Below are 20,799 nucleotides of genomic sequence, written 5' to 3' on the forward strand. Positions count from 1 at the left end.
GGGGGGGGGGGGGATGTAAGTACATTCTGCAAATTCTAATTGGTTTCATGTTTAGCCTGTGTGTCCTAATTTTCTTCAAATGCTGGATTAAAAAGAGGCAAATGGTTGTGTGGAAGGACTGGCATTTTAACGTTTGAGAGTTTCTAAATTTAAACATTAAATGTCTGGCATTTTTCATATACAATTTATGGACCTGCATGAAAATGGAGATTATTTTGCTCTGCTCTCCTGATTTTCTTTTCCAGCCTGGTGTGAATTTCCCCCCATGTGTAGGGAATGAAATTAAAAACATCTGGTAACAGCCTGTTTTATTCTTAAAGGCTTTTGCCCAACCTAAAAACATACTTACTTGTTACTTTGTAAGGAACAGGAGTTTGTTTGAGGAAAGCATATAAGGTACCGTGCCACCAGGGGCAGCAAGTCTTTATCAATGGAAGCTTTTTCGTTTTAACAATGTAGATTAAAATTTCAGGCTGATTTTGCTTACGTTAAAATGCTCAGGATATTAAATGTTACTAGCAAATAGGAATGAGGACATTGGAGACAACTTTCTACCCATAGGGAGAACAATTAAGTCCTTTTCTAGGATTGAAATGGCAAAAAAGAAAAGTAGAGGTTTCTTTCTCTGCCCAGGGAAATTTGCTGGAAATCTATATTACAATTTTGTTTTAACTGAACCTTGGAACTGTGATGCAGTTTCCCTTGACTGTTCCACTCTCTGAATAGGCTTTGGAAGGGGGCTGAGAAGACACATGGGTGATCCATGCCTAGCTCCTATAGAAAGGTCAAGAAGTGGTATTGGTGATAGTGAAGTTGAATGCTGCAGACCAGTCCTTGCCAAGTGAGCCTGCTGGACTTCTGGGTGGAGTTCTTTTGTGCTTTGCAGTCATTGCATTCCATCCCATCATCATGTGGGCATCTGAGGCAGGCACACCCACATGTGCAGCAGTGACCTTTATACCTGCTGTGCAAGGCATGTTGGGAGCTTGGTGCTGAAGAATGCTTATGGCAGCACTCTGAGATGGATGAATGGGCTTGCAGCAAATAAATAGGGGAGCAGGCCCAGGAGGTGATTTGATGCTTGGTATGCTGGCCCAACTGTGACTGGAGCTCAGCTGGGCACAGAACCTTTCAGGAAGGGGAACTGTGGAGTTTGGTTCTGACCACGCTTAGCTCCTGAATTACTGAAGTCTCAGGGGAATGTGGAAGGAATGTTGCTTTTCTGCATTCAGATACCCCTCAGTTGGGGAAGATTATAGCACACTTTTAACAGAGCGTCCAGAATGAAGAGAAGATCACACTGAATATCTGTGATAGTGTTGCACTTTCTGTTCCTAAGGTAAAGGAGACAGTGCAGGAATACTTGGCTTCACTCTGAAGTATAGCTTAAACCCCCCCGTTCCCCACTCTGCCTTGGGGGCAAGGGTGGCTGTGAAAATTGTTGTGACCTTTGAAGACTGTAGCCCAGTTTGATTGGAAGAGCCGCTGGTATCTTGTGGGACTGCCTACGTGCCCCTATGTGATTATGTAAATAGCACTGATTTCCTTTTTTATTATGTTGTGGGCTGTTGGGCATGGGAGAGGGAATGGGAAAGTCGCTGACACTGGGGAACTGACAGGATGGTGGTTTTAGCTTGTTTTCCATGACTCTTTAAGTTATGAAAATTTTTCACATTTTTGGTTTTTTATGGCTTAAACTTGCTCATAATTTAGTTGTCAGCATTGATTAAGCTTATATGAAGCCAAATATATTTCAATGAAGGATAAACAAAATGGTAGGATGTTGTAGTTAATATTTTTCCAGGAAGGATCCATTAAAACAGACTGGTGTCTAAGCTCACATGATTTTGTTCTTTGTTTCCTTAAAAAAAAAATTAAGTGAACAACTTATTTCTATATTAGAATCTTGTGCTTAATGTGTAAATTAGATAGACATAGCATGTATAAAAGTTACTGAGGTTTTAAATGTATCTTACTTTAAATGTCTATTTAAAAGTGCTGCATTTTAACAGCTGTGTGTATGGAATATGATTTCACACAACCAGCAATGTGTCCATTAGCCAGGGCAAATGATCCTGTTGTCCCAGGCCAATAAGAGCTGTTTTTAATGCTGAACATTTAAACATAGGCATGAATAGCTGTGCTGCTCCTTGCTCATCAGTTTGGGACAGGTGAATCTTGTGAATTAGATTTCTCACACATACAGAGACTTGAGGTTCTGTCTGTTAGGAAACTTTAATGGCTGGTACAGAATCATAAGCACTGTCTTTGGAGGGCTCAGTTTAAGGTCAGTAATGCACGACTGCCTAAGTGATTGCAGCCAACAAGATTTTTCTTGATTTCATGTTGTTTTCTCAGTACAGTTTGAGAGATAGTAAAAGATTTCTTAACTTTGGCATTATTAGAATTAAAGTATATATATAAATGAATGTTGATAAGTCGCTTCTGTGGGGCTGTCCACAGTAACAAGGAAGACATGGGAACATGACATGTGCCTGGAGCCAGTGGGAATTGAGAATCTTGGCTTCTGTTTCTGGTTTTCCTTTTGATTTGTGTGATCACTTACATTCTCTGTTCACGCCAAATGCCACTATAATAAACTAACGGGGCATATTTTGTTCTGAGTTCTGCCATTCTGCTTGAAATGAATTACCGGCTGAGGCTTAAAAATACCTTTTGGAATTAGAGAGACGTGGGGTCTTCCCTGTACAGAACTCGTATTTTCTGCAGTATGACGGCTCAGCTGCTTTTACACGTGTACCTCTTTCGGGCAGTCAGCAAGAGGGAAATGATCTTTGTCATACTTTGAAATCCTTTTATGAGCCATACCATTGCAGTGAATGTGGTGTTATATAGGTCTTGGGTTTGTCTATTAAAGTGAAGTTGTTGAGCCATCTGGATTTATATTTGAAGTGGCTCCGTTGTAATTGTCTTTAGCAGTGTTCAGATGTCAACTTTCCTAGCAGTAACTAATTTTTGAATTGTATGATTTATCCGTTATTATGGTATGATTTATTTAGGTGGTTGGTTGCTTCTGGGAGGATGGAGAACGGCTGTGCTATTCTTAGCCAAGTTTCCTTTATTGACTGTTGCCTCTGATTCAAGCTTCTAGAGTCACAAGACAGGAGGTGGCAGTGTGGTAGCGGTGACCAAGGGTTGGGATTGGCCCTTTTAGTTAGGAACTCTGCCCCATAAATCTGATGTTTAAAAAACTGGCTTGGTCTGCAGGGTTTTGCTTGAAAGCTGGTGGCAAATACATTTTTCAGTCCTGCATTAAAAGTGAGGGTGTAATTTATCATGGTCTGAAATTGCTGTTTGGCAAGTATTGGTAAATAAACAGTTATAAATATTAATACAGTATGTGGATTTTGTTGCCCTGAAGGGGAATACATTGTACATAAATTATGCATTTTAGAGAATTATCCTGAGACCATTTAACTTGATTAGGAGGTAGTTTGAAATTATTTTAGATATATTCTTTGAGGAATCTAGTGGAACTATAAGGGGTTTTTTGGTTTGTTTTTTGGAGATGTTATTTGTAAGTAATCCCAGTGTGGGGCTCAAACTCACTACCGTGAGATCGAGAGTTTCATGCTCCACTGGCTGAGCCAGGCAGGCACACCAAGTGGAGCTACAAGTTGAGAGGTCTAAGTCTTTAGAATAGCTGGCATTATCACTTAGTTGTTGAGTCCATTGTTATCATGGTGTTTCAGTTAGCTCTTGCTTTATAATCAACTACCCCAAAACCTAGTGGCTCAAAACAATTTACTCTTCCTCACTATTCTGTGGGTCTGCTTGGTGGTTGGTTCTGTTCCACGTGGTGTCATTCTGGGTCCTTTGCTGAACTGGTCTAAAAGGTCCTAGATGGCTTCATTCACATGGCTGGCCTCTTCGTGCCATTCCACATGAGTTTTCTCCGCATGGTGTCTCAGCGCTCCGTAGTAGCCCTTGGCTACCAAGTGAGAGTAAGTAGACAGTGCTAGACCTCTTAAAGGCTAGGCCCAGGATTCACACATTATCCCATCCATGCTGTCGATCAGGGCGAGTTACAAGGCCAGCACGGATTCAGGGGGCATATGGAAATAGTCTCCATCTCTTGATGGTAGAGTGGCGTGAATGTACAGAGGAAGGAATTGCTGGTGACCATCTTTATAGATTTTCTTCCATAAATGGAAGGAAGGAAGGAGTAGTTTCTTCAAAGTCATTGGAATCTAAAATATCTGAAAAATACATTTAGTACTAGAAATGGGGAGCCAGTTCCCATTGTAATATCCTGGCAAGAGATGATGATATTATTTACTTTGGAGGTGATGAATAGTGGTCAGTGGCTGTATGTTTCTAAGAAAGAACTAAGAGGATTTGCTGATGAGAGGAGAAGAGTAAAGCATGACAAGAAGATTTTTTTTGGTGAGAAAAACTAGGTGGAATGGAAGTGGTGCCATTTACCAAAATGGAGAGTATTGGGGAAGGAACAAATTCTTGGGTAGAAATCAGGAACTTCACTTTTGGCGTATTATGTCTCTGATGCATGTTAGAAATTTAAGTGAAGAAGTCAAGTAGGTAGTTGGAAATATCAGTCTGGAGGGTAGGAATTGGAGGTGAAAATAGGAGATGCCCCTAGGTTATGATATTTAAAGTCATGGAATTGGACAGGATTACCGAGGTACTGAGTATGGGGCTTCAGGAGGAAAGAGAGGTCAGCAAAGGAGAGTGAGGGAGGCCAGTAACATAGAGGAAAGCAAGCAGAGTGAACTGCTTTTGGGAGATTCATGAAAAAAGCCCGTGGATTAGGAAGGTGTGATCAACTGTATGGAATACCACTGAGAGTTAGTGATTTAGGTGTGTGAATGTGAATGGGGATCGTGGTAAGTTACAGCCTTCTGGTTTGGCAGTAGATAGATGGAGAGTGATTTATGAATTTTGGAGCAACCTGGAATATAGCCTTTCTTTCAGAATTCATTTATTAGTATCTAATTTTTTTTTTTTTTACTTTCCAGAAATATCTCTGAGTATGTTCTATTTATAACCTGCTAGAGATGGAGGAGTCCTAAGTTTAGTAGATCCTCTCGCCAGTGGACAAGACTTGTTTGTTTCAGTTGACCTACTCTCTGGCAGCTGTTCCAACACTTCTGGTCACTGAGCTCACGTTCTAGATAACCCATTCTACTTTTTGTTAATATACATTTGGAAAATCCTTTGAAGCTGTCTGAGGTTTCAAGGCAATGTAGACCAAGCCCAGGGCTTCTCTGTGGTTATCTAAAGTCTTGATTTAAGGGGCACCTGGGTGGCTCAGTCAGTTAAGCTTCTACCTTTGGCTTAGGTCATGATCCCGGGATCCTGGCATCGGGCTCCCTGCTTGGCAGGGAACCTGCTTGTCCCTCTCCCTCTGGTGCTCCCCCTGCTTGTGCTTGCTCGCTCTCTCTCCAAAAAAAAAAAAAAAAAAAAAGGACTTGATTTGAGTATGTTAACTGATGGGAATTAAAAACTTAAAGATATGATTTGACAGGCAAGGTTGAAACTGTTGGGCAAAACATTTATGGATATCATGGGCTAAATTTAAAATACTTCTATCACTTCGTTATTTTAGGATGCTGGAGTAAGTAAAGCATTCCTTCCATTTTATTCATAAAAATTTAACTATAAGCAATACAAGAAACCTTTTGTCAGTACCCTAAATTCCCTCATTTTTGCATATTTAAAAATCTGGTCCTTGGTAAAGCAGCCTTCTCCTCAAATTATGAATCCTGGTTTTGGCCTCGGTTGTCACTGAAACTCGGTGATGCGTTAGATCAGTTGATTCGAGACCATGACTGGGTCTCAGTAACTCTTTTAAGACTTGGTTTATGCAAGCCCTTTGCTTAGTCAAGTACTGCTTTCAGAATGTGTTAAATATCTGCTATTTTAAGAAAGGAAAACCAATAAAAATGAGCTAGCATAGTTGATTTTTTTTTTTTTTTTTTTAGTGGTATTAGTTGTTCAACCAAAGGATTCTCCGTAAACGCCCGAGCAAAGTGACTTGCCCAGGGCACTGCAGGTAATTCGAGGAACCCATTTTCCCCTTCCTTCGACTCTGCCCCGCCTTCATTCCTCTCCTTCCAGTTGTCAAATCCTGAAAGTAGCTTACACAGCAGTCTGATCATGTTTGCAGTGGCAAGTTGGAGCAGAGATGTCCTGTTTCTTGCTTTCTCTGAAGAAAAAAAGAAATCTTGTTTGGCTTCTTTGAAGGTTGATTTTTTTTTTTTTTTTTTGTCTTCCTGTAGGAAAAAGACGAGTACAGGTAGTCTGGAATCTGGGACTTACTATAGAGTAAAAATATCTGGACGTCCTGTTGTAAGGTGGAAAGGGGAACTGCTTCTTCCTTGAAGGTATTTTTTAGCCGCTTCATCTTACTATAAATGAATTGCAGAGAAGCTGTAGGGGGCCCTAAGGAGGTGTGAGAGTATAACAGAGGGCACGAGGAAGTAGATGCCTTGGCTTTATCTCAGGCATGTGATTGTGACTCAGGGGATGTGTTTTAGATTGCAAAAGAGGTAGAAGTGTTCGGAGTGGAGTCCACGGTGCCCGGTTGTCCCAGCTCCTTAGCAAGTTTAGTAGGATCCTGGCTTGCAGAAGGAAGTCTTTTAAACTTGGAATATTGTTAAGGATTGGGAGAGAATAGGAGGGAAGAATTGTGCTGGAACTTTTTGATGAGGAGCTCTGATACTTGTGGAACTGAAGGGTGTTGCCAGAAGAGTGTGGATGTGAGGTCGAAGATCTGGGTTGAATCCCAAGTCCGTTTTCTAAATGCATGATGTTGATTAAGGACGAGGAAATTGAGGTCTGGGGAGGTTAGAATGGTAAACAATGCCTGATAGGATCCTGGGGACAATGTTAAGCATCAGTACCGTATTATTCCTTAGTAACTTCAGTGGCAGCTGGGTGTATTTTTGCCCCTGAGATTTAAGTATGAAGGCTGGATGTAGATAATATTTGGTGATAACAGAAATACCGAAAACTTCTGTTCTGGTTTTGGGTGTGGACTCGTGTAAGTAGAAATCTGTGGTTGGTGTTTGTTTTTCATTGAGCATGTAATACCTTAAAAAATTATGGTATAACCTAGATATAATATATAAATTTTAAGTAAACAACTTGAATTTTTATGAATGTATGCATTCATATTAATTCAAAACACAAATGTGAAAAGATTTGCTTTTCAGTCCTCTTTATCTCCATGTATTTCCCTGGTCTTATAGCTGGTAATTTGGTATATTCCAGAAATTATTCTATGCATGAATCAATAAACTTTTTTTTTTTTTTTTTAAGATTTTATTTATTTGACAGACCACAAGCAGGGGGAGTTGCCGGCAGAAGAGAGAGAGAAGCAGGCTCCCCACTGAGCAGGGAGCCCAGTGCGGGGCCTGGATCCCAGGACCCTGGGATCATGACCTGAGCAGAAGGCAGATGCTTAACAGGCTGAGCCAACCCAGGCGCCCCTCAGTACACATTTTTTTAAATTTAATAATCAAATTATATTGTTTATAATTTGTGTTTTTACTAAATAATGTATCCTGAAGAATCTTCAGTGTAGGTACAAATAGTTCATTTTTTTTTTTTTTTTTTAAAGATTTTATTTATTTATTTGACAGAGATAGAGACAGCCAGCGAGAGAGGGAACACAAGCAGGGGGAGTGGGAGAGGAAGAAGCAGGCTCATAGCGGAGGAGCCTGATGTGGGGCTCGATCCCGTAACGCCGGACTACGCTGAGCCGAAGGCAGACGCGAACCGCGTGCACCCAGGCGCCCCTCATTTTTTTTTTTTTAAAGATTTTATTTATTTGACAGAGATAGAGACAGCCAGCGAGAGAGGGAACACAAGCAGGGCGAGTGGGAGAGGAAGAAGCAGGCTCAGGGGCTCGATCCCATAACGCCGGGATCACGCCCTGAGCCGAAGGCAGACACTTAACCGCTGTGCCACCCAGGTGCCCCAATAGTTCATTTTTTTTAAACTCACCCTATTGTTCAACGTAGGTGAGCAGCAGTTTAACCGTTCTTTTCATAGTAGTCTCAGTTGAGTGTATTTTTATGTCATAAGACTCTTGGTTATTTTTATAAGGTAAATTCTTAGATTGGGAATTGCTATGTCAGAAGACATGCATATTTAAATTTGTAAGCGCTCTGCCAGAAACACTTAACTTATATCGACATGGTTAGTCATAAGACAACCAGGAGAGCAGTTTTCTTTTCCTACTTCTTTTTTTTTTTTTTTTTCCATATATGGAACTCTTTACGAATGTGCGTGTCATCCTTGTGCAGGGGCACGCTAATCTTCTCCGTATCGTCCCTGTTCGGCGTATGTACTGCCGGAGCGAGCCCAAGAGCGCGATTTTCAATGAAGTATGCAGTGAGACGGTTTGGTTCAAAACTGTCTTTTCAAGCATGGAGGACTGAATGAATCTAGGAATAGTCTTATTCTTTATGCCATGGATGTTGTGTTAACTCTGACAAGTCTAGCCCTTATTCATTTGTGCGTTTTGTATGTAAAAATAAAGTTAAAAACTATAAAGATTAAGTTCTGACAACTTGTAGCTCGAATACATTGGGTTTATATTCTCCCAGTCTTAGCACCTTAGCACCTTGAATTTTGGATTTTACCTCCGGGACTAATAATATTTTCTTGCAGTGAGAACTTCACTAAGTCATATTTTGAGGAAAATTTTGATTAAAAGTTAGTTTCTGAAACAGAGTGCAACTGAGCTTCCTACTCTCGCTGGGCAGATGATTGGGGAGCTTAGTTAAAAGAACCTGTGATGGTTTCCAGTTACGGAATAGGTCATGGGATGCAAGGAGGGCATAGGGAATATAGTCCATGGTACTGTAATAGCCTCGTGTGGTGAGAGATGAGGGCTGCACTTGTGAGCAGAGCATAACATATAGACTAGTTGAATTGCTGTGTTGTACACCTGAGACTAATGTAACATTGCACTTCAATAATACATTATTTAAAACACGAGGAACCTATGATGGTAAAGCTGTTTGAAAAGTGATTGTGTTCTCCCCCGTGATTCCCAAATGTCTGTTTTAGGGGTGCCTGGGTGGCTCAGTCAGTTAAGCGTCAGGCTCTTCATCTCAGCTCAGGTCTTGATCTCAGGGTGCTGAGTTCAAGCCCAGCATTGGGTTCTACGCTGTGCGTGGAGCCTACTTTAAAAAAAAAAAAAAAAGATTACCAAATATTCGTTTTAAAAGTCAGCTGCTCTTGGAAAAATGGAGACACTCTTGTGTTTTTTTGTTTTGTTTTGAGAGAGAAATGTGGTTGAAAAACTTAATTTTAAAGTAATCTTACAATTTTTTGGGTGCTGCTTTACCAATTTCTGCATTTTGGCGTTTCAGAAAGGAGTTTATTTCCCATGGCTGATGTAAATTTTTAGTTTAACAAGCATAGATTGAGCACCTGTGCTTGAGGCCAGTTTAATGCTCCGTACGTTTCAGGGGCCAGAAAGAATAAGATACTTGTTCTTATACATGGAGTATAGTGGCTTTCATTTTGTTCTTTTTCATCGCCTGGGTGATATTTTTATCTTGAACACCAGCAGTGGCTCACTATGGCATTGGCCCAAGGGTGGATGAATATCTCTGCAGGTAAAGAGGAGGTGTAAATATGTCGTGGGGTTTATATGGTATGCCCCAGAAACACGGAGTGGGGGGCATTAGGCTTAGGTGGGTATTGGTACAGCCCAGCAGGGATAGGTTCAGAGAGGGATGTGAAGGTAGATGGGGATGTGTGTGCAGCGGGGATGGAAAAAGGCAGGAGGGACAGCAGGAGCCAAGGTGTGTGAGTGTGAAATATCCCGGTGTGTGCAGGGGAACTACAAGCTGTTTGGGATTAGAAAGGCTCAAGTGTGAGGCTGGATAGTGATTGAGGCTGAGCGCAGAGGGGGTGGTGAGAGCAGCCTGTGTGCTTGAGGAGTGACTGTGACTTTGTTTCTTGATGTGTTTAACTTCCAGGGCTCAGTCAGTTTAGTTAATGCCATTTAGCGGATGGTCATTTGGGATCATCACGCGAGACTTGATGCCTCGATTAATTTGGGGTTCTGCTCACCAGAGATCATCTTGAAATGCTTTTGCCTTTGAAGTACTTTGTGAGAATGGCTGTGCCCTAATAAACTCCGTGGGATTTAGGGCTGTTCTTAGGACACCTTCTGACAGGGTAACGAGGGTAAATTGTGAAATGATGGGGAGCCCTGTAGTAAGACTGACTGAGCCTGTGTTGTTATAGGTCGCGTGTGACAAGACAGTCACCTGTAGTAACGGTTAAAACACCTGGTACTCTGTGATTTTTATTAAAGCATTTCAAATGATGTAATGAACTGTTGGAGAAAAATGAGACACTTCTGTGTGCATACACGATTGGCTGAGCAAAATTGGGGGGGGGCAGTAAAGCCCAGCAGCAGGGAGGGCCAGTGACATCTCGCTTGGGAACACCTAGACCTTGGTTAGAACGCTTGCTCAGCTCTGTGATCCTGGGGACACTGATGAAACTCTCCTCACCTCGTAGTTTATCTGGAAATAGGGACGATAAAACTTACTGCACAAGGTCGTCGGGAATTAAATGATGTGTGTAAGGGATTCCTTGGAGTATCAGACACCTAAGTGGTATTGTCTCCTATTAATAAGCTTGTGTGGGCGCCTGGGTGGTTCAGTCCGTTGGGTGTCTGCCTTCGGCTCAGGTCATGATCCCAGGGTCCTGGGATCGAGTCCCACGTTGGGCTCCTTGCTCGGCGGGGAGCCTGCTTCTCCCTCTGCCTGCTGCTCCCCCTGCTTGTGCTCGCACGCTCTCGCTCTCTATTAAGTAAATAAAACCTTTAAAAAACAAAAAGCTTGTGTATTTACATGTAGCAATTGGAAAAAAAAGTTAATTATTCCTGCATAATCCCATGGTTTGTGTCTCATACGCACGTAGAAAGTTTTCACATTTCTTTGTAGAACATGAGTGTGTTGTGAAGAAGACTTTGTACTTGGTGTCTAGATGTGTAGCTTTTAGGGTCCCTAAAATCTATCTAGTTGTGAAATTGTCTTGAGATACTGTTTTTTGTTTTTGTTTTTTTTTTTTTAAAGATTTTATTTATTTAACAGAGAGAGACAGCCAGCGAGAGAGGGAACACAAGCAGGGGGAGTGGGAGAGAAGAAGCAGGCTCCCAGCGGAGAAGCCTGATGTGGGGCTCGATCCCAGAATGCCGGGATCACGCCCTGAGCCAAAGGCAGATGCTTAACCACTGAGCCACCCAGGCACCCCTGTCTTGAGATACTATTTAAAAAAAAAAAAAAAAAAAGATTGGGAGGGGCGCCTGGGTGGCTCAGTTAGTTAAGCGTCTGCCTTTGGCTCAGGTCTTGAAGCCAGGGTCCTGGGATCAAGCCCAGCTCCCTGCTCAGTGGGGAGTCTGCTTCTCCCTCTGGGCCCCCTCACTCCCACCTCCTGTGTGTGCGTGCATTCTCTCACTCACAAAAATAAATAACATCTTTAGAAAAAAAGGTTACGAGATAAATAACTGCTGTTAATTTCAAAGAGGGAGACAACACAGTACAAAAATGTACAAAAAATGTAAGTAAAATGTACAAAAATGTGGGAGCTGGAAAGGAAATATCTGAAAAGCCAATGTACTTAGGAAAAGATACTTAATCTTAGTAGTTATGAGGTCAATGACAATTGTAATGGCAATTTTTGCCTATCAGGTTGGGAAAAATGAACAAGATGGATAATGTCTGGTGTTGGCAAGAGTGTGAAGGAATGGGCGTTCATAAGCTAGAGAGTAAGTTGGCAGACTCCTTGGTAGGTCATTTGGCAGTATCTGTCAGAGCTTAAAATGTAACCCCCAACCGTGTATATGAAGTATGAAGAAGATCCAGCCTCACACAGATGTATAGTTGGAAATGGAAAGGGATATTTTAATCATCTTTTTGGATAACTGTGGATATTCTTTGTTCCTACACCAAAACTCAACAAGTGATAGTTTTTTGAAGTTGAAATGTGGGATATCGTATCAGTGTGAAATCATATCCGTGAATTTTATACTGACAGGTAAAATCCATTTGTCTCTCTTACACTTTGAATGGCTCCTTTATCCTTAAATATTGGGAAACTGTCAAAGCTCATGGTTGTCCAAAATTTTGATTTTTTTTTTTTTACTTAAAAGCTCAAATTTAGTCATTGGCAACAAATACTGTTACTTTTCTTGAAGTGACTGGCTGATTTTATTCTCTTTTGAGAAAATGTCTGCCAGATACTCAAGCTTAAATAAACACAGTTTGTCCATAGCTCTTTCAAGTAAAAATGGTGCTCTGTGAAAAAAAAGTGGCAGATTCAGTCTTGCAGCTCAAACAACTGCCCGGTGCTTTTTCTCCAGGAAAAGCCATGGTAGCTAGCAGGAGTACTTTATGCACACTGCCCTTTTCTTCACATAGTTATTGACAAGACGCGTACCCAGGGGTTACTGAAGAAAATCAATAGTTTTTACTGCTTCATCAAGGACATTTAAAAATGAAACTTGGATTGTATTTTGCTGCAAGTGACTGTGAAGAACGCGGTGACAGTGGCACTGCTTTGATTCCTGCTATGGTGCCAGCAATTTACCCGCCATTGTTTTTGCCCCTTTTGCTTCAGTGCAAATGTCAACACAGTGAAAAAGGCAAATAACATCCTAGTGTTATAAAAATAGTTTTGACCTCTTGCCCTCTTGACAGTGTCTCGGGGACCCTCAGGAGTCCACATACTATACAGTGAGAATTGCCACTCTACACTAATGAGATATTTGAAATTATTTGGATTCGGTTCTCCTGTGAATATGTATTTACATCATCACACAACAGATGGCAAGAACAAGTGAGGATTTTCTGCAACTCTGTGGCATGTTATCCCCAATAGGGAGTTTTACACAAGTCAGTTTGTGAAAAACAGGTGTGGGAAGAGAAAAAAAAACAAAAGAAAATAAGCACAAAGGAAAAAATCGAGGTGTATGAAGGATAAAATAATTGGAATGAATAGTTGGGGAGCCCTTAAATACACGTGAGTGAAATGGAGTGGGTTTGGAGGTTTAGGGACCCGCCTCACGCTTTAAGTTCCTTAAACCAAAGTGAACCCCCACATGTTGTTGGCTACATGTCTTGCCTCAGGAAATGGAGTCTTCAGTACCTTTGTTATTCCTAGGACATTGAAATATAATCAGAATCTCAGGGCCTCATCAGTTTCTTTTGACAGCTGAGGTGTTTTGAGGCTGGAAGTTTGTGGTGACTCATTGTTTGTAGTGATGGCCAAGTGAGGAGTCCTGCCTCTGACCTATTTCAGCCCGCTTCCCTTGCCCTAAGGAACTGTTGGTTAAATATAGAAAATAACTACCTTTGTTCCTATCACAGGAGGGCTACTTTTCTTGTCTTAGACAATTTTTTTCCCTTGAATTTCTAATACAACGAATGACCTTTCATGTTATTTCACCAAGTCTTATCCATTCTGTATATTTTTTTCTGGTTTGAGAAAGCTTGGTAGCTAGCCATTATGTTATCTTTTTGCAAATGGTACTGTTTTGCTGATCTTGAATCTTAGCAGTTTTTATTAAGATTTATCTTGAGAGAGAGCCTGTGTGTGTCGTGAGTTGGGGGAGGGGCAGAGGGAGAGAATTTCAAGCAGACTCCCTGCTGAGCGTGGGGCTCCTTCTCACAACCCATGACATAGATCATGACCTGAGCTGAAAATCAGGAGTTGGACACTACTCAAATGAGCCACCCAGGAGCCCCTGATGTTGGCAGTTTTTAAGTGATTGATTTAATAAACTTTTGAGTGTTTACTACTAGGGAGTGCTTTAGGTTCTTGGGAGAGAGAATTAAATGGAAGATAAGAACTTAGCCATGAAGCTTGGGGTGCAGAGCAACACTGCCCACAAGAGCGGCCACTGGCCACAAGTGGCTCTCTAAGCAATTGAAATGTGGCTAGTCCAAATTCAGTGGTTGTGTACGTATAAAATACACACTGGATTTTGAAGACTCTTGAGAATAGAGGGACGCCTGGGTGGCTCAGTCAGTTAAGCATCTGCCTTCAGCTCAGGTCATGACCCCAGGGTCCTGCAGTCGAGTCCCGAATTGGGCTCCTTGCTCAGCCGGCAGCCTGTTTCTCCCTCAGCATTCTGCTCCCCCTGCTTGTGCTCTCTCTCTCTCTCTCTGACAAATAAATAAATAAATTAAAATCTTTAAAAAGAGAATATAAGGGGCGTCTGGGTGGCTCAGTCGTTAAGTGTCTGCCTTCAGCTCAGGGAGTGATCCCAGAGTCCTGGGATTGAGCCCCACATCAGGCTTCTCAGCTGGGAGTCTGCTTCTCCCTCTCCCACTCCCCCTGCTTGTGTTCCCTCTCTTGCTGGCTGTCTCTCTCTTTAATAAATAAAATCTTAAAAATAAAAATAAAATAAAAAGAATATAAAATATCTCATGGATAATTTTTGTGTTGATTTCACCTGTTTTTCTTGAATGTGGCTACAGGAAAACTTAATATTATATACGTGGCTTGCATTTGCAGCTTGTTATTTCTGTTGGGCAGCACAGATTTAGAGAGGAAATATGGACAAAATACGTAATGTGAGGCATGTTGAAGACTATGGAGAAAAACAAGGTGAGGAAGAATGAGACAACTGACAGGGGGCTTGGTTTTGATTTTTTCGTATCAGATGATACGGGAAGTCCTCACCAATATGGTGCTGCGTGAGCAGAGGCTTACAGGAGGTAAGGGAATGAGATGAGCAGGCAAGTAGGTGCCAAGTGGGTAAGAGTGACCCAAGCAGAGGGGACAGCCAAAGCCCATGCATGCTCATTGCCTTTCTAGTCAATAAGGAGGCCATCATGACTGGATTATACCAGCAGGAGGAGGTGACCATGCATGTTGGTAGATAGGGATGGAATGAGAGGAAGCCATGGATGGGTTTTTACTTATTTATTTATAAGACTTAGCACACACACGTGCATGATCCAAGGAGGAACAGAAGGAGAGGGACAAGCAGACTCTGTGCTAAGCATGGAGCCTGATGTGGAGCTTGATCTCACGACCCTGAGATCACCACCTGAGCCGAAATCAGGAGCTGGATGCTCAACCAGCTGAGCCACCCAGGTGCCCCTGGAAGGATTTTTAGAAGGGACAGTTGTGATGAGATTTATCTTTGAAAGAGAACTCTCTCAAAATAGACCATGGTGGGCCAGTGGGATGGGATCGGGGAGACAAGTTAGGAGAAGATTATAATTGTAGAGGTCAGAGATGGTGATATTGGGACCAGAGCTATTGAGGTGTTGAGGTAGTGTTGATAAATGGTTAGAATCTTCTTCTTTTTTTTTTTTTTTTTTTAAGATTTATTTATTGGGGTGCCTGGGTGGTGCAGTCATTAAGCGTCTGCCTTTAGCTCAGGGCGTGATCCCAGTGTTCTGGGATCGAGCCCCACATCAGGCTTCTCCGCTAGGAGCCTGCTTCTTCCTCTCCCACTCCCCCTGCTTGTGTTCCCTCTCTCACTGGCTGTCTCTCTCTCTGTCAAATAAATCTTTTTTTTTTTTTTAAAGATTTTATTTATTTATTTATTTATTTATTTATTTGAGAGAGACAGTGACAGTGTGAGTGGGGTAGGGGCAGAGGGAGAGAATCTTTCAAGCACACTGCACACTGAGTGTGGAGTCCAGCGTGGGGCTCGATCCCCCGACCCATGAGATCATGACCTGAGCCGAAACCAAGAGTCAGAGGCTTAACTGACTGAGCCATCCAGGCCCCTGTGGAATTTTCTATTTTGAGCAAAGGTGGAGTAACTGGGTGTAGGGAGTGATGAAGGAACCAAGGCTACCTTGACAGTTTGTATAGCTAAAGCACCTGGAAAAGTGACGTTTCCACTAATTGAGCAAGACTGTGGGAGTGGTGTGATGAGGGATAGGGGAGACAATGAGTTCAGTTTGGCCAGGTTAAGTTTGAGATACCTATTAGACATGTGGAGATAGGACAGTGAATGGATAGTAAGCGGAGGACGGGGAACCAGTGGTGGAGCCCAAGGACAGGCCCATGAAGTAGGAGAATCTAGAAAAGTACTTGGAGGTCAGATACCTGATGACAGTATTTAGTGGGAAGAGTCTTCAGCTGTGAGAAATCATGTAGAAGAGGGTGAGAATGGAGTTGGCAGTAGGACGGAATCCTTGCATTGTGTGGGTTTGTGAATTGATTGATGGAGAAGAGGTAGAGACAGTGAGCATGGATAGGCTTTCAGGTAGATTGCTGTAAAGACATGAGAGAAATGGGATGGTTGTTGGAGGGGTTGTCATCTAAAGGGAGAGTTTTGAAAGCTTTTTACTTCAATTTACAGGAAATTCCCAGAAACAGTACAGATGATCCATACCCCCTTTTCTAGTTGTCACATGTTAGTTTTGACAACTCGAATTTTTCTGGAAAATTTGAGAGTGAGTTGCAGAACTACCGCCATTCACCTCTAAATACTTCAGTGTATGTTTCCTAAAAACAACATTCTATTCCATGACCATAGTAAAACGACCAAAATAAAAAGGTTAACACTGATACAATAGTGTTTAATCTACAGATGTTGTTTAGATTTTGCCTGTTGTCCCAGTCTTTTTTTTTTTTTTTTTTTTGATCCTGGATTGAATCCAAGATTATATACTGCATTTAGTTGTGATGTTTCTTTGGTTTCTTTTAATCTGGAACAGTTGCTTCGTCTTTTGTCTTTGCTGTCCTTCATGTGTTGTTTTTCCTAAGACCTTCAGGTTTGTGAGGAGTATAAGCTAGTAATTTTGTAGAGTGTTCCTCAGTATTGGTTGGTTCAATGTCTCCCCATTGTCATGTGTCTTTGGTGTAATACCACAAAGGTAATGATGGCCTTAGTGTGCCACATCAGAAAGTATGAGATGTTGATTTTTGTTCCAGTAGTGGAGATATGTTATCTTAGACTGATTTTTTTTTTTTTTAAGATTTTATTTTATTTGAGAGAGAGCAGGAGCTGGGGGTAGTTGGGGAGAGAGAGAAGCAGACTTTCTGCTGAGCAGGGAACCCGATGCGGGACTCGATCCCAGGACTCTGGGATTATGACCTGAGCTGAAGGCAGACACTTAACCAACTGAGCCACCCAGGCGCCCCTAGGCTGATTTGTTAAAGTGATATCTGCCAGTATTCTCTAGGGTAAAATTACTGTTTTCTCCTTTGTATTAAGAATCTTGTGGGGATATTTTAAGATGTGAGAGGATCCTATTTCTCATCATACTTTAACTAGTTTTAGGATTCGTTAATGATTCTTATCTGAAATCATTATTAATGTAGTAGTGGCTGCCATAGAGTGACTTTTTTTTTCAAGAGTTTATTTATTCATTTGACAGACAGCCAGCGAGAGAGGGAACACAAGCAGGGGGTGTGGGGGAGGAAGAAGCAGGCTCCCAGCGGAGGAGCCTGATGCGGGGCTGGATCCCAGAACGCTGGGATCACTCCCTGCTGGGATCACTCCCTGAGCCGAAGGCGGTGGTTTAAGGGCTGAGCCACCCAGGCGCCCCAGCAATAGAGTGACTTTCTAATCCCATTATTTTGCCTGCATTTGTTAGTTGGAGTTTTACTTAAGGAAGAGTTTTCCCAGGGCGCCTGGGTGGCTCAGTCCATTAAGCGTTGACTCTCGATTTCACCTCAGGTCATGATCTCTGGGTCCTGGGATCAAGCCCCATGTCAGGCTACACACTCAGCACAGTGTCTGCTTGTCCCTCTGCCTCTGCCCCTCCTCCCTGCTCTCTGTCTCTAAAATAAATAAATAAAGGGGCGCCTGGGTGGCACAGCAGTTAAGCGTCTGCCTTCGGCTCAGGGCATGATCCCGGCATTCCGGGATCGAGCCCCGCATCAGGCTCCTGTGCTATGAGCCTGCTTCTTCCTCTCCCACTCCCCCTGCTTGTGTTCCCTCTCTCGCTGGCTCTATCTCTGTCAAATAAATAAAATCTTTAAAAATAAATAAATAAATAAATAAAAATCTTAAAATATTTTTTTACTTCTTCATTTGTGCATAGTAATACGGACTCATTCTTATTTCAGACTATAGCATGTTAACTATTTGTTTCTCTGAAGTAAGGTAAGAGGTATTAGCATGGAGGTGGCATGCAAAAGGTGTGATTCAGCACAGATGGAAAGTAATTATGATAACCTAATGTCCAAAATACCAGATGAAATCTAGTGTTTCATTTTAAACGAGCAGTTTTGTACTTAATTTGAAAACTGAACTGCCTAAATGCAATAAATCTAATAGCTTTGACTCCCTTCTGGGGGTGTCTGATAACTAGTGAGAATCAGGTCATTCTTCCTGTACAGGATAAAGTTCAGATACTGTGTCCTGTGCCTGAAAATGTATATACTAGACAATAATTATTGCACATCACTTGTAAGAACTGTTATTCAGATGTAGGTTATTTTGTTCCATCCTGCCTTACTTAATTTTAGCTCCTGGTCATGCATTCTTCCCAGGCTGTGGCATTTTGATGCATTAACTCGATCGTGTGAAATTAGTATTGCCATGCATTCCTTCAGTGTTTAATCTTCTGTCTCTTGGTGCGTGGTGTGCATGCTGAACCAAATCAATCAAAGAAATCTTTTTTTTTAAGATTTTATTTTTAAGGGGCCCCTGGGTGGCGGAGTTAAGCATCTACTCTCTGTGTCAGATCAGGTCACGATCTCAGGGTCATGAGATCGAGCCCCACATAAAGCTCCATGCTGACCACGGATACTGCTTCATATTATCTCTTCCTATCACCCTCATTCTCTCTCTCTCTCTCTCTCTCTCTCTCTCTCTCTCTCTCTCTCGCGTGCGCGCGCGCGCATATGAATAAATCTTAAAAAAATTTTTATTTGTAAGTAATCTCTACACCCAATGTGGAGCTCGAACTCACGACCCCAGGATCAAGAGTCACATGTTCCACTGATTGAGCCAACCGGGCGCCCCTCAAATGTAATCTTAAACTATTTTTTTTTTTTTTGAGATAGTATACCATATACAGAACACCCACATGAATTAGGTAAAACTAGTTTTTTGTATGGTAATTGAAAAGGTTAGAAGATTTAAGGGAGCCTGGCTGGCTCAGTTGGTAGAGCATGTGACTCTTGATCTCAGGTTTGTGAGTTTGAGCCTCATGTTGGGCATAGAACTTAATATAATCAAAAACATTTTTTAAAAACAAATTTTATTTGTTTATTTGAGAGAGAGAGACAGACAGCACAAGCAGTGGGGGAGGGAGAGGGAGAAGCAACTCTCTGCTGAACTGGGAGCCTGCCGTGGGGCTCCCTCCCAGGACCCTGAGATCTTGACCTGAGCCGAAGGCAGACACTTAACCATCTGAGCCACCCAGGCGTCCCTTATTACAATTTTTTAAAAAGTAATAAAAATCTTTATCATTTTTTAAAGATTTTATTTATTTGGTGGGGGGAGAGAGAGAGAAAGTACGGAAACAACGGGCAGGGGGGAGGAACAGAGGGAGGAACAGCAGACTCCCCACTGAGCAGGGATTCCTACCGGGGACTTGATCCTAGGACGGACTTGATCCTAGGACACCAGGACCATGAACTGAGCCAGAGGCAGATGCTCAACCACTGAGCCACCCAGGTGCCCCAGCCCCCTTAGTGTTTTTAGAGGTTTTAAAAAAGCAGATTTTTTTGTTTGTTTAAGAAATCTCTACACTCAAAGTGGGGCTTGAATTCAAAATTCTGAGATTGAGAGTTGCAGGCTCTATTGACTGAGCCAGCCAAGTGCCTCTTAAAAAGCACTGTAAAGAGTGCCATGGGGGGTGCCTGGGTGGCTCAGTCGGTTAAGTGTTTGCCTTGGGCTCAGGTCATGATCCCAGGATCCTGGGATCGAACCCCACATTGGGCTTCCTGCTCAGTGGGGAGACTGCTTCTCCCTCTGCCCCTCACCTTGCTCGTGCTATCTCTTATTCCCCCCACCAAATAAAATCTTTTTTTTTTTTTTTAAAGATTTTTGTTTGACAGAGTGCTTAAGCAGGGGGAGCGAGAGGGAGAGGGAGAAGCAAGCTCCCCACTGAGCAGGGAGGCTGATGTGGGGCTCGATCCCAAGATCCTGGAATCATGACCTGAGCTGAAGGCAGATGCTTAACTGACTGAGCCACCCATGTGCCCCTCAAATAAAAAAATTTTTTTTAAGGTTTTATTTATTTATTTGACAGAGACAGCCAGCAAGAGAGGGAACACAAGCAGGGGGAGTGGGAGAGGAAGAAGTAGGCTCCCAGCAGAGGAGCCCGATGCGGGGCTCAATCCCAGGACTCTGGGATCTCGCCCTGAGCCGAAGGCAGACGCTTAATGACTGAACCACCCAGGCGCCCCTAAAATCTTTTTTTTTTTTTTTTTTTTTTTTAAGAGTGCCTTGGAAGCTGAGAGGGGAGGAAATTGTGGTAATATATTATGTTCAATACTATTAAAAATAATGGAGTCTTTTTTTTTTTTTTTTAAGTAAACTATGTCCAATGTGGGGCTCAAACTCAAGACCCCAAGATCCATGAGTCACATGATTCATGGACTGAGCCAGCCAGGTGCCTCTGAAATAGTGGAGTCTTGATTTGAGGAGTAAAGTGTTTATCTGTATCTGGGCTGATAACAGGTTAAAACTTGTTTTAATTTTAATTTATTTTTAAGATTTTATTTGAGAGAGAGAGCATGAGCAGGGGAGAGGGGTGAAGGAAGAGGGAGAAGCAGACTCCCTGCTAATCAGGGAGCCTGACCCGGAGGCTTGATCTCAGGACCCCAGGATCACAAATATCTTTGTTATTAGTGGGA

General features: G+C 42.3%; 1 protein-coding gene and 1 non-coding gene across 2 annotated transcripts in view; one reads left to right on the forward strand and one right to left on the reverse strand.

Annotated features, from left to right (window-relative positions):
* IGF2BP3 (insulin like growth factor 2 mRNA binding protein 3) overlaps positions 1-20,799 on the forward strand; it is a 148,209-nt gene that overhangs the window by 3,434 nt on the left and 123,976 nt on the right. The window lies entirely within an intron of this gene.
* Positions 8,247-8,349, reverse strand: LOC121105928. Its single transcript, XR_005838670.1, has one exon. It is a non-coding gene; the product is annotated as a U6 spliceosomal RNA (small nuclear RNA).

This window comes from Ursus maritimus, unplaced genomic scaffold, assembly GCF_017311325.1.
Source record: "Ursus maritimus isolate PB19 unplaced genomic scaffold, ASM1731132v1 scaffold_3, whole genome shotgun sequence".
Classification (NCBI taxonomy): Eukaryota; Metazoa; Chordata; class Mammalia; order Carnivora; family Ursidae; genus Ursus; species Ursus maritimus.